This window comes from Vulpes lagopus, chromosome 23, assembly GCF_018345385.1.
Source record: "Vulpes lagopus strain Blue_001 chromosome 23, ASM1834538v1, whole genome shotgun sequence".
NCBI lineage: Eukaryota > Metazoa > Chordata > Mammalia > Carnivora > Canidae > Vulpes > Vulpes lagopus.
This window is the reverse complement of record NC_054846.1, coordinates 18,194,131-18,207,271: the sequence shown is the minus strand read 5'-3', so window position 1 is coordinate 18,207,271 and position 13,141 is coordinate 18,194,131. Positions and strand designations below refer to the sequence as shown.

The following is a 13,141-nucleotide window of genomic DNA, read 5'->3' as shown; positions in this document are numbered from 1 at the left end:
CTCTGCCTATGTCTCTGCCATTCTCTCTCTGTGTCTTTCATGAATAAATTAAAATCTCTTAAAAAATAAAATAAAATGTTTATTTAAAACAACAGTGATACATTCATTACATATTACCATACATAACATTTTATTAAAAATATTATATTTTCCAAAACACAAAAATGTAGTGAGAATAGGGGCATTGTTTTATATTTTCAAGTCTCTTTAATATCTAACTTAATAAAAGATAGCTAGATCCCCGTATCTGTTTCCCATTCTATCAGTGCAATATGTTGTTTAAGCTGAAGTTTATAAAGAAAATCTAGCCTGACATAGATATGTTGTTGTAAAAGTGAAGAGCATTTTAATAACATTTTGGGATAATTGAGGATATTTTTCTTTGTTACAATATTCAACAGTAATAGTTTTTTTTTAAAGATTTTATTTATTTATTTACTTATTTGAGAGAGAGAGAGAGAGAGTGTGTGTGTCTAGGGGCAGAGGAGGAGCACAGGAAGAGGGAAAAGCAGACTCCATGCCAAGTGTGCTCCATGTGGAGCTTAATTCCAAGATCCTGAGATCATAACCTGAGCTGAAATCAAGAGTCAGATGCTTAACTGACTGAGCCACCCAGGTGCCCAATAAGTGATAGTTTCTTAAAAGCTAGTTACAATATGGTATATATTTAGTGGTTTATCTTACCCTTTAATAGATCTTTAACCCAGGCATGATTTTGTAACATTTGCTTTAGGCATTTGGAAAGTAGTTCATTGAGTTATGTAGATCTTCCTAATGTTGGCACATTTCATCACACTTTATTTAAAATATCATATTTGTTAACATACCACCAATCTCATCAGAAATTCTCTATGTTTTGGGAAGCTTGCAGTCTGACAATGGTGGCTACAAATTTCCCAAAATTCTAATTTTTGTCTGAAAGTTGAATTGTATCATTAGTAACAAATACTGTAAATTATTTTCTTATAAGTTGCAGGCTTACTTTACATTTTCAGAAAAATGTCTGCCAAATTTTCAAGTCTAAAAAAACATAGTTTGTTTTTAACTTGTTCTTTCAAAGCAAGATGAGGCTTCATTTTTAAAAGTGGCTAGTTCACGAGCACCTGAGTGGCTCATTCATTTAGGCGTCTGCCTTAGGCTCAGGTCATGATACCAGGGTCTTGGGATCAAGCCCTGCATCAGGCTCCCTGCTCACTGAGGAACCTGCTTCTCCCTTTCCCTCTGCCACTCCCACTGCTTGTACACGTGCGTGCTCTCTCTCTCTCTCTCTCTCTCAAACAAAAAATTTTTTTAAAAAGTGGCTTCTTCAGCATACAATTCTTTTTTTTAAGATTTTATTTATTCATGAGATATATATAGAGAGAGAGAAGGAGAGGGAGAGACACAGGCAGAGGGAGAAGCAGGCTCCATGCAGGGAACCCAATGCAGGACTTGATCCTAAGGTCTCCAGGATCATGCTCTGGGCTGAAAGTGGCGCTAAACCGGTAAGCCACCCAGGCTGCCCTCAGCATACAATTCAAACAATCACATATGCTTTTCCTCAATATAACCATTATACTTCTGTATGCAGAAGTGCTTTATGTATATTTCCTATTTTTGTCATACAAAACATTAAGAATATGTGTATTCAAGGGATGAAATTTAATATAAAAGTTAATAATTTTTACTGTTTCATTAAAGACTTTTTTTAAAGATTTTATTTATTTATTCATGAGAGACACACAGAGAGAGAGAGGCAGAGACACAGGCAGAGGGAGAAGCAGGCTCCATGCAGGGAGCCAGATGTAGGACTCATCCCAGGTCTCCAGGATCACACCCTGGGCTGAAGGTGGCGCTAAACCACTGAGCCATCTGGGCTGCCCTCATCAAAGACTTCTTAAATAAAACTTTTTTTTTTCCTGCAAATGTGTGGTGGTGGAGGATATAGTAACTACTAGCAGTTTGGTACAACGGGCTTGATTCATGCTAAAGCACTTACAATTTAACCCATCATTGATTTTGTATGATCAGTGCAAATGTGAACATACTGGGAAAGTAAGATAAGCTATAATATTATTAAGAGAATGTTTTTGACTTCCTGGATCCTCTGAGGTATTTTGGGGGGATCTGAGGACCACACATTGAGAACTGATGATCTAGAATGTGAGCAGTATAAAACAGTGTTTCTTTTGTTTACTCTTATATTTTCAACACTGTTCTATCTAGAACAGTGCCTAGCACACAGTAGGTGATTAACAAATATTTCCTAAGTGGATTAATAAAACAAAAATAAATGGGAGATGCTTTATAGAAAGCAGAAAAATAATTTAGGATGTATTGCTAACATGTGCCACAAAATAGTATAAAAATCTAGTTTCATTATTACCATTTTCTTTCATAAAGAGCCCATTGACTACTAAATTATGAGCAAAAAGACTAAAGGATGTATGTGAAGGAAGAGGTGTGAAATGTACCAGAATCAGGATAAATGCAATTTTTTTTTCCCTCAGAAGCCCAGAGCCTTCCGAGATCTTCTAGCCTAATTCCTTCATTTTTGCAATGAGAAAGCGTAGCAGCCTGGGAGGCTCAATGACTAGCCCAAAGTCTTAGAGTTAGCGACAGGGCTAAAATACAGGACTTTTACTTTTTTTCTTATGTATAGAAATGCTGGCCAAAATAATAGCTTCTGGTGGAGTACCTTGCTCCTCCTCCAAACAGCTCAGGCTGGAGACAGGCAAAGACTGCCTGGGGAGTCAGGCTAACCCCAGGTAACTATGAAGTGGAAAAGATTCAGGCTCTGAGAAGTAAGCCAGGGGAGCCTGATCCCTAAACGGAGGGCCTTGGAGCCATACTGGATAGTAACATGGGTTGGGCCAGAGACTGAAAAGGCCCCAACAGAGAAGAATGGCTTTGGTATTTTCCAGCAGGGAGCTATTGGCGTTTTCTATGAACTGTCCTGCACTTTTCAAGCTGTTTACCATCCCTGCCCTCCACCCACCAAATGCCAGTGAATTCCAACTCACTGTGACAACTGAAAATGCCCTGCTCATTTTCAAATGCCCACTAGAGGGCGTGTATCACCCCTGATTACCCTGACTACCATTTATCACATATGTACTAATAAACACTTCCAGATGGATATGATGGGACACAGTTTGGAGATGTTTCTCTTCCTCACAGGCTTTTTGGTTCTCCTCCCCACCACCAGTCCTCCCCCCTACACCCACTGAATCGATAGCATTCATGCCTCCAGGATGAAGGTAAATATAGCTAAGAACAAACAAGACAACTAAATTTCTGAATGGGGGATTTTGTTGTTGTTTAGTTTTCAAAGTGAGTGACTTTTATTTTTCTCTGACATTATACAATCAATTTCTACAAAATTTTAAGATCTCCAGAGAAAATCAGAATGGAATTTTAAAATCAAAGCTGAAACAGTAGGCTTTTTATTATAACAGAGGTTTCTTAAAGGAGGAAACATAGGATTTTTTTTTTTTTAAGTTTTAAATCAGTTTGAGGTTGGAGAACTCAGGGGAGATTGTTTACACCACAAGCCGATGAGTTAGGAGGTATGACGTTGTCCATGAGAAGAAGAAAAAAGTTCAATCTGCTGGACGGAGCAGAGAATGTGAAGGTATGTTACTATAATTTAGATGCAGACGGTGCCTCAGAAAGGATTGTACCTCCCATTTGTTCTGAGTCAGCTGAGAGGACAGGAAATTTCCTATAGGGAGACAGGAAGGACTTCAAAGCAGAGAGGATCTTCACCTTGCTTCCAGCAGGCCTCACCGAGAGGGCCCCTGCTCACCATCCAGCTGAGGCAGAGTGACCGAGGCACTCTATCCACCCTCCAGTAGGCTGAGGATCCAACAGTTGTCTCCTGTTGGAGATACAGCACATGATAGTACATAAGTGACAGGATGGGAGGGGCCTTGAGGCCAGGAGAGGGATGCAGACATGGGGTAGGGGAGAAAGGAGCTGACAACCAAAGACTAGAGGCCACTGCTTATCCCGGCAGATCCTGGTCCAGGTGACTCTGAGGTCAGTACAACAAACAAATTCCCAGAAAAGGAGAAAGGAAGAGAGAGGGCAAATTCCTGGACTAACCAAGTTTAAAAGTAAAAATTGCAAAGTTTATGGAAAAAGGTCAAGTTCTGGGCTCCTAAGTGAAAGAGTGCTTAGGAACTAAGTACAGTGATAAAGACTTCAAGATTGCAGGAAATTCATCCTTAATGCAGTAGTGAATACTTACACCTTCTTTGCTTAAGCCCTTTAAATTTGCAGAAGGCACTTAGATGCCAAATATCGGCTATTTGTTTAGGGTTTGTTGTTTGTGTGGCTTTGATGACTTGACAAACAAGTGCTCATTTTATTCTCTGTGATTGGAAATACCACTAAGGTAGCTCCTAACTATATAAAAGAGGCTGAAGATTGGTTAATTTTGTTGTTATCAATGGATGAGATATTTCAGCTGGAATCTGTCCATTTTAAAAATCAGTGGAATATTTGCCCTCTTTTGTACAAACTAGTTTTAAAATCAGCTGTCACTCAAAATAGACTTTAAAACAAAGATTAACAAGAGACAGAAAGGCATTACATAATGATAAAGGGATCAATTCAACACAAGTACAAGATACAGGGGCACCTGGGTGGATCAGTAGGTTAAGCCTCTACCTAAATGTGTGATCTGAAGACATACAGCATCTAGAAGAAAACATATGTAGTAATCTCTTTGACATTAGCCTTAGCAACATTCTTCTAAATATGTCTCCTTAGGCAAGGGAAACAAAAGCGAAAACAACAATAATAACAACAACAAATTATGGGGACTACACCAAAATAAAAAGCTTAGCAGAGTAAGGAAACCATCAGAAAAATGAAAAGGTAACCTACTAAATGACAGAAGATACTCACAAATGAAATCTTTGATAAGGGGTTTATATACAAAGTATTTAAAGAACTTATATAGCTCAACACCAAAACAAAATAACCCCAAAATCAATCTAAATAAAAAATGGGCAAACGAGGGCACCTGAGCGGCTCAGTCTATTAAGTGACTGCCTTCAGCTCAGGTCATGATCTCAGAGTCCAGGGATCCAGCCTCGTGTTCAGCTCCCTGCTCAACAGGGTTTGTTTTCCTTTCTTCCTCCCCACCCCACCTTCCTCCCCTGCTTGTGCATACCCTCTCTCTCTCAAATAAATAAAATCTTTTTTTAAATGGCAGAGGACCTGAATAGACTTTTCCCAAAGAAGACATATAGATGGTTACCAGGTACATAAAAAGATGCTCAGAATGGCTAGTATCAAAAAGAGAAAAAATAACAGTGTTGATGAGGATGTGGAAAAAAGAGAACTCTCATGCATTGTTGATGGGAATGTAAATACAGTGGTTTCACTGTAGAAAACAGTATGGAGGTTGCTTGATATAAAAAATAGAAATACCATATGATCCAGTAATTCCACTACTGGGCACCTATGCAAAGAAACAAACACTAATTTGAGAAGATATATACATCCTTATGTTTATTGCAGCATTATTTACAATGGCCAAGATATGGAAGCAACCCAAGTGTCCAACAGTAGTTGAATGGATAAAGAAGAGGTGGTATATACACGCAATGGAATATTACTCAGTCATTAAAAAAAGAGTGAAATCTTGGGGCACCTGGGGGGTGTAGTTAGTTGAGCATCTGACTCTTGGTTTCAGGTCAGGTCGTGATCTCAGGGTTATGAGATCAAGCCCTAAATCAGGCTCTGACTCAGCGTGGAGTCCCCTTGAGTTTCTCTGCCTCTCTCCCTCACAAGTGCATGTGCTCTCTCTCAATTAAATCTGAAAAAAGAGTGAAATCTTCCCATTCACAACAACATGGATAGGTCTAGAGGGTATGATGCTAAGTAAAATACATCAGTTAAAGAAAGACAAATACCACATGATTTCATTACATGTGGAATCTAAAACACAAAACAAATGAATAAGCAAAACAGAAAAGATCCATAAATGCAGAGACAAATTGGTCATTGCCAGAGGGGAGAAGGGTAGGAGGATAAGCAAAATCCTAGGTGAGGGGGATTTGGCAAAATCCTAGGTGAAGGGGATTTGGAAGTACAGGTTTCCAGTTATGGAGTAAATAAGTCACGGGAATGAAAAATACAGCATAGAGAATATAGTCTCAATGGTATTGTAATAGTACTGTATGGTGACAGAGAGTAGCTGCCCTCGTAAGCATAGCATATAGGGTTGTAGAATCAATATGTTGTACACCTGAAACTTATGTAATACTATATGTCAACAATACTTCAATAAAAAATAGAATTTAAAAATAAGAAAAATAAATATTAACTATCACTAAGAAAACAAGGTTTCACACCTTGTAGAGGTTTTTACATTTAGATGTCATTAACATTCAGATGTTAAATTTGGTATACATATCCAGTGTACAGACTCAGCTTGCCTGTGGAGATGACCAAAATGGGCGTTTTTATCTTACTGTATGCACTCATTCCAAGTAAACCTCAAGTTGATTTCCTTGTTTTGATACTGGTAAGAAGCTTATGTTTTACATTAGTAAATTTTGCCTTTCTCTCTTTCTCTCTCCAGAAAAGAGAATTTCAGCTTGTTCTCAAAGAATACCAAAATAGTCTAAGAAAGAAAAAAAAAAGTCTTAAGCTCTCATAAGCACATAATCAGATCTCACCATCTTTCATGGGACCTATTGTTTGGTAAGTTGTATTTTATGTTCCAAAAGAGTAAAGTGGCAGTATTCTAATACACTTCAAGTTTTGCAACAGAGTCCTGTAAAATTTCATGTTCTCATCATTAAATACGTGGTTTTTTTAAGTGCAGCCTTATGTCTAAGTGATAAAACAAAGAAATGTGCTGAAGTTAGTCTATTTTATTACATACCTGACACCTTTTGTGGTTGAATTTGATTACTTGATTCATGAAAAAAATTTGCAAGCTTGGCTTTCTGGTCATTTTTGATAGCCTGTGGTTCATTCTGTTGCTTAGGAGCTTTGCATTCTGCTTTTTATTTGTTGATTTGTTTTACTTTTCAATGAAAAGAAGTTGGTATCTCTAATGCTATCTATGCTTTAGTTAAGCAAAGAATCAAGAGAATATTTCTTAGTCTTCTTAATCATATTAATGTTCTCTCTGGTGAAGATGACTAAGGCCTGAATGGAGAGAGAGTTGTGAATTTAGAATTTCTTTTCTTCTTTTGATCACTCTATTCTGTAAGTAACATATGAAACATGAAGACAAAATTCTGAGAACTAACTTCTAAAGCTCAACCTTTAGAAACCAAGAAAAAACATGACTTAAAAACTGAGTATTAGTCACTGAGCATGCCAAGCAACGTATTTCTTACTCTTGTAACTACTTTTTCAAACGGGTTAAAAACTGATAAGAAGCTCTTGGGAAACTCTCATCAGTCATTGCAAAAAATAAGTTAACCCATCCTAATCTGGCAAAGACTTAAAAGGCCTAAATTCCTAAAAGCATTAGGGAATATATATATTTTTTCTATTTGCTAAGTATTCTGAGTAAGAGTCATTTTTGTTACAACAAATTCAGAGTTAAAATATCTTTTTATTCGTGTGATATGTTCTGTGAGCACATTTGCAGCCTATAAAAGAGAAGGTTACTTAAGCTGACACTGCAGAACATTGCAGGAAGTGTTGATTAGAATTTGCACATTTGTTCTGAGTTTGTGAATTCCAAACAGGTTTGCTAAGAGAGAAGCAGTGGCTTTTTCACAACTGCTCAGCTCTAGATTATGGCTACCTTTGTGTGTTTCCTATGTAGTGAGAGCTGAAATATTTCACATAAGCTTTTTCTGCATAGGCTTTATCCATCATGTCTCAAAAATCTTAGTAGTTATACATTCCAGTTATACTTTAATGAATCAGCATGACTAATCTGTTCAAAGGTGCTTTTCTTTTCAGCTGACAACACATTCTAGAAAAAAATATTGAGGGGACACCTGGATGGCTCAGTTAGTTGTGCACGGGCTCTTGGTTCCGGCTCAGGTCATGATCTCAGGGTCATGATTTCAGGAGCGAGATCAGGTCCCAGGCCTGGGTCCACACTCAGTGGGGATTCTGAAGATTCTCTTATTTTTGCCCCTGCTCACACATGCTTTCTCTCCCTCTCTCTCTCAAATAAACATCTTTAAAAAAAAGAAAAAAAGAATATTGAGGAGAGACTGAAAGAGGAAGACAGTTTATTTTAAAAAAGGAGATGGGGGGGGGGGGAAGGGAGATAGGGGATCCCTGGGTGGCTCAGTGGTTTAGCGCCTGCCTTCGGCCCAGGGCCTGATCCTGGAGTCCCAGGATTGAGTCCCACATCAGGCTCCCTGCTTCTCCCTCTGCCTGTGTTTCTGCTTCTCTCTGTGTGTCTCTCATTAATAAATAAATAAAATCTTTTTAAAAAATAAAATAAAATAATTAAAAAGGAGATAAAGAGAGCCATTTATAGGGTTCAGTGTTTCTTAAAGACCTTGAGTTTATTTGCTTTCATGAGTCTCTTCCTTAAGAACTGTGTATTCTTGGGCAGCCCCGGTGGCTTAGTGATTTAGTGCCGCCTTCAGCCCAGAGCATGATCCTGGAGACCCAGGATCGAGTCCCACATCAGGCTCCCTGCATGGGGCCTGCTTCTCCCTGTGTGTGTGTGTGTGTGTGTGTGTGTGTCTAATTAAAAAAAAAAAAAAAGAACTGTGTATTCTTTAGTTATATTTAAGGATGGGAGAGGCAAGTTAATAAAGGGAAATTGTCGTCACTCCTACCAACTCACTCTATACCATATTCAGAATATCTTAATGGGATGGTTTCTAAGGCTATACCTCACCTTTAACAGAAATATGCATAAGACAGGGAAAGACAAAAATCACTATGGTGGCTAAATCATTACAGAAGGCTTCCAGAAATAATATTTCAAATTTTCCCCTTGGTACCCTTGAGATTTTTCATCTTGGGACAAGGTTGCAGATGACCCTTCCTTGAGAGAAGGGTCACTGTGAAAGGGAAGGTGGGTAGGAGAACTTGCAAAATGTTTTTTTGGATAGATCAGTTTTAGGAAAAAGGACAAATGAAAAGTTGAGGATCTGGAAATAAAATTTCCCCTGACAACAGTGCTCCTTGGAAAGTATTCACATACTTGTTAGTGTTTCTATAATTCAGGTTAAAGACTATTATCTTTTTGGAAAGTATTCACATACTTGTTAGTGTTTCTATAATTCAGGTTAAAGACTATTATCTTTTTTTTTTTTTAGATTTTATTTATTTATTTGAGAGTGAGAGAGAGCACAAGCAGGGGAGGGGCAGAGAGAGAGAGGGAGAAGCAGGTACCTCTCTGAGTAGGGAGCCTGATGTGGGACTCCATCCCAGTACCCTAGGATCATGACCTGAGCCAATGGCAGATGCTTAACCAACTGAACCACCCAGGCACCCAAAGACTACTGTCCTAAATAATCCCAGTAGGGAAGAAAAAGATATTTTAAAACACCAAGAGTGACTGCAGAGGCACTCCCTTACAGAGCCCAAAATATGAAATGATGGATAGATGTGTACATTTACATAAATACTAGAGAGCAGCATGACCCTTGAATAATAAAACTGGGAAAAGCAGAATCCATGATGAACTTAGAGATGTGAAAAATACTTTTAAAAAGAGGAGGGGTGGTGGTGATGGAGGGCCCTTGTAAGGTCATGTTCATAGCAAGAACAAAACCATAAAGACTGAGGAAAGATGATGTAATGTTAAAAGATAATAGAGAAAGCAGAACTAACCAATGCCTCTTTTTCTCCATTCTTCTCTCAGTAATTATCTTCATATGAAAAGGGTAAAAAAGTAATGGTAGGAGGGACCATAAATACAACGAAGGTAAGAAACAGTTAAGTTAATTGAATTATTTTAATGAGTTTGTTTTTATGCCCAGATATATTGTGTCCTGAGATATTTAGAGAACTTGTAGTTGTAATCATGTAACCACAGTTAACAATATTATAAAATAATTTTAGAAATAGAAAGTCAGCATAGATTCACTAAGAATCAATGCTGTCAGGGACGCCTGGGTAGCTTAGTGGTTGTGCATCTGCCTTTGGCTGAGGACATGATTCCAGAGTCCCAGGATTGAGTCTCACTTTGGGCTTCCTTCAGGGAGCCTGCTTCTCCTTCTGCCTGTGTCTCTTCCTCTCTCTCTCTCTCTGTGTCTCTCACAAATAAATAAATTGTAAAAAAAAATCAATACTGTCAAACTAATCTTACATCTAAGAACTTATTACTCAACTTAAGACCTAGTCTTTGTATCTTTTTCATTTAACATTATATTAGAGCATTTCTTTAAAATTTCTTATTAAATATTCTTCTATACTATAATTTTAGATAGCTACACACATAGCTCAATTGTTTGAATACATCCTAAATTGCTTAACCAGCCCACTATGGTCGAGTTTAGACTATTTCACATTTTTGGCTTTTAAAACCCATGCTAGAATTAAGATCATTTAACATAAAGCTTTATAAATTACTATTTTTTAAATTTTAGGTAAAATTCCCAGAAGGGAAATAAATGAATCAACGGTATCATATTTCTTTTTTTATATAAAATGGCATTATATTTCAAAGGCCATTTAGTAAGTATCACCAAAATTGCTTCCAGAAAGAAGTACCTATTTATATTATCAACAACAATATATGAATAACTATTTTTCCAACCCTCATAATTACTGGGAGATTTTGGTAGAAAAACTTCATATTGGTGATTTTTTTATTGTGGTAAAATATACACACCATACAATATACTATCTTAATCACTTTTTAAAAAAGATTTTATTTATTTATTCATGATAGACATAGAGAGAAAGAGAGAGAGAGAGGCAGAGACACAGGCACAGGGAGAAGCAGGCTCCATCCCTGGAGCCTGACGTGGGACTTGATCCTGGAACTCCAGGATCACGTCCTGGGCCAAAGGCAGGTGCTAAACCTCTGAGCCACCCAGGGATCCCCCCTTAATCACTTTTAAGTATATAATTCAGTAGCATTGAGTACATTCATAATATACAACCGACACCACTACTTCCAGAACTCTTTCATCATCCCAGACAGAAACTCAGTATCCATTAAACAAAGAAAAATTTAAAAATAAATATTAAAAAATATTGCCATTATCTTGCTCTGTTATTCAATCCCATCAGCAATACTCTTCCCCCTTCCTAATATCTTAGAATTCTTCTGTATTAGAATAGGACAGGCTGTACCATGGTAGCAAATCCAAAATCTTGTGGCTTACACAACAAGAATTTATTCTTCACTCAAGTTACATATTTGATGCCAGTCAGCAAGTATACCAGCTTCTCAGTCTTTCAGAGGTTCAGGCTAATGGAGACCTAATCATGTAATTGCTTAATAGTTTGCATGATTGCTGAGGCAGGGCAAGAAAGTGTGGGCTTTGAGGCAGCAGTCAAATGCTTCAGCCTGGAAATGGCACATGCCACTTAATAAGAACTTGGTTACGACTAATAACACAGTGGAGGGTGACAAGTACATTCCTCCCATGCTACCTAAAAGAAAATTGGGTATGGGTGACCACTAGAAGTTCTACATCTTTCTTTGTACCCTTACTGATATATTTAAATTTTTGCACTTATTATCCCATTAGTGAAGCCCACACATTAATGTTTCATCTTATGTAATGCCATAAAAAATCCTAGATTAAGTAGGGACTCCTGGGTAACTCAGCGGTTGAGCATCTGCCTTTGGCTCAGGGTGTGATCCCAGAGTCCTGGACTGAGTTCCACACATGGCTTCCTGCAGGGAGCCTGCTTCTCCCTCTGCCTGTGTCTCTGCCTCTCTCTCTGTGTCTCTCATGAATAAATAAATAAAATCTTTAAAAAATATCCTAGAATAAGTGAAACAATTAATTTAGAAGAATAGTAATTTGGTCTAAGGGAAAAGTCACATGTCATGGAGTAATATTTAAATGCTCTGCTATGGCTAACATATTAAATTACCATCTTTGGGCCCAGGTTTCTTCATAAATTCTAACTTCTGAAGTAGATGCTAAACTTTTTAGTGGCATTGGGCCCTCTGGTTTTCATGTGGTTAGGCATGTCACTGTGCATACCCCTTGGAAGATAAGAAATACTGACAAACATTTGACAAGTTCATTAGCAACGTTTTCGAGAAATGGGAAATCAGAATTTAATGTTTCACTACACATGCACTCTTTTAGCTCATTTCTGCCAAATTTTTTTTTATACAAAAAAATAGCAAACAGTGGAGTATTAGGTTATGTAACTATAGCCATAGAGTTCAGACCACTGTCTATATGCTCTAGGGCAGCTCTAGTAAATCCTCATTTCCTTATTTATTTATTTATTTATTTATTTATTTATTTATTTATGAGAGACACAGAGAGAGGCAGAGACACAAGCAGAGGGAGAAGCTGGCTCCACAAAGGGAGACCAGCGTGGGATCTGCAGGGCTTGATCCTGGGACTCCAAGATAATGCCCCGGGCCGAAGGCAGGTGCCAAACCACTGAACCACCCAGGCATCTCCCCTCATTTCCTTTTATATCTTATATTTAACCTGAAGTTTTCATGCATCATGTTGACCCTGATGACCTGGCAACTTCATTTATCTTGCAGGTTCCCGCATTGGTCATTCTAAAATTGGCTGATACATCAAACAGCAAGAGTAGCAGTGTAAACTACTCTGATGGCCACTGGAAAGAGTAACTGTCCCTACCTGATCATATTCCAGGGAGCTTCATTGTCCTGATAAGTGCCCTTCTTGAAAGTGTTGGTTACACTGCTTCTGCAAAGGTCAAAGAGAGATAGGTTATCCTTGGTCACCTTTCAGATTTTCTACTTGTCAAAGTAAGAACTCTGTTCACTGTATGTGTGTCTCATGCACTTCTAGGTGAGACTGTGGCAGGAGATCACATGCAGGGTAGATCCAGGAACTCACATTGGCTTAATTTGAAAAAAAGTCTTTTCAGTTGTTAGGGTGCCTGAGTGGCTCATTTGGTTGAGCATCTGACTCTTGATTTCGGTTCAGGTCTTGATCTAGGGTTGTGAGTTCAAGCCCTCCACTGGGTTCTGCGCTGGGTGTGGAGCCTACAAAAACAAACAAACAAAAACTTTTGAATGCAATTATTTATG

General features: G+C 38.0%; 1 long non-coding RNA gene across 1 annotated transcript; it reads left to right on the top strand.

Moving 5' to 3' along the window:
- The first annotated feature begins 6,577 nt into the window (after positions 1-6,577).
- On the top strand, positions 6,578-12,752 carry LOC121481344. The gene is made up of 3 exons (XR_005985262.1): positions 6,578-6,699; positions 9,797-9,859; positions 12,626-12,752. It is a non-coding gene; the product is annotated as an uncharacterized LOC121481344 (long non-coding RNA).
- The last annotated feature ends 389 nt before the right edge of the window (positions 12,753-13,141 follow it).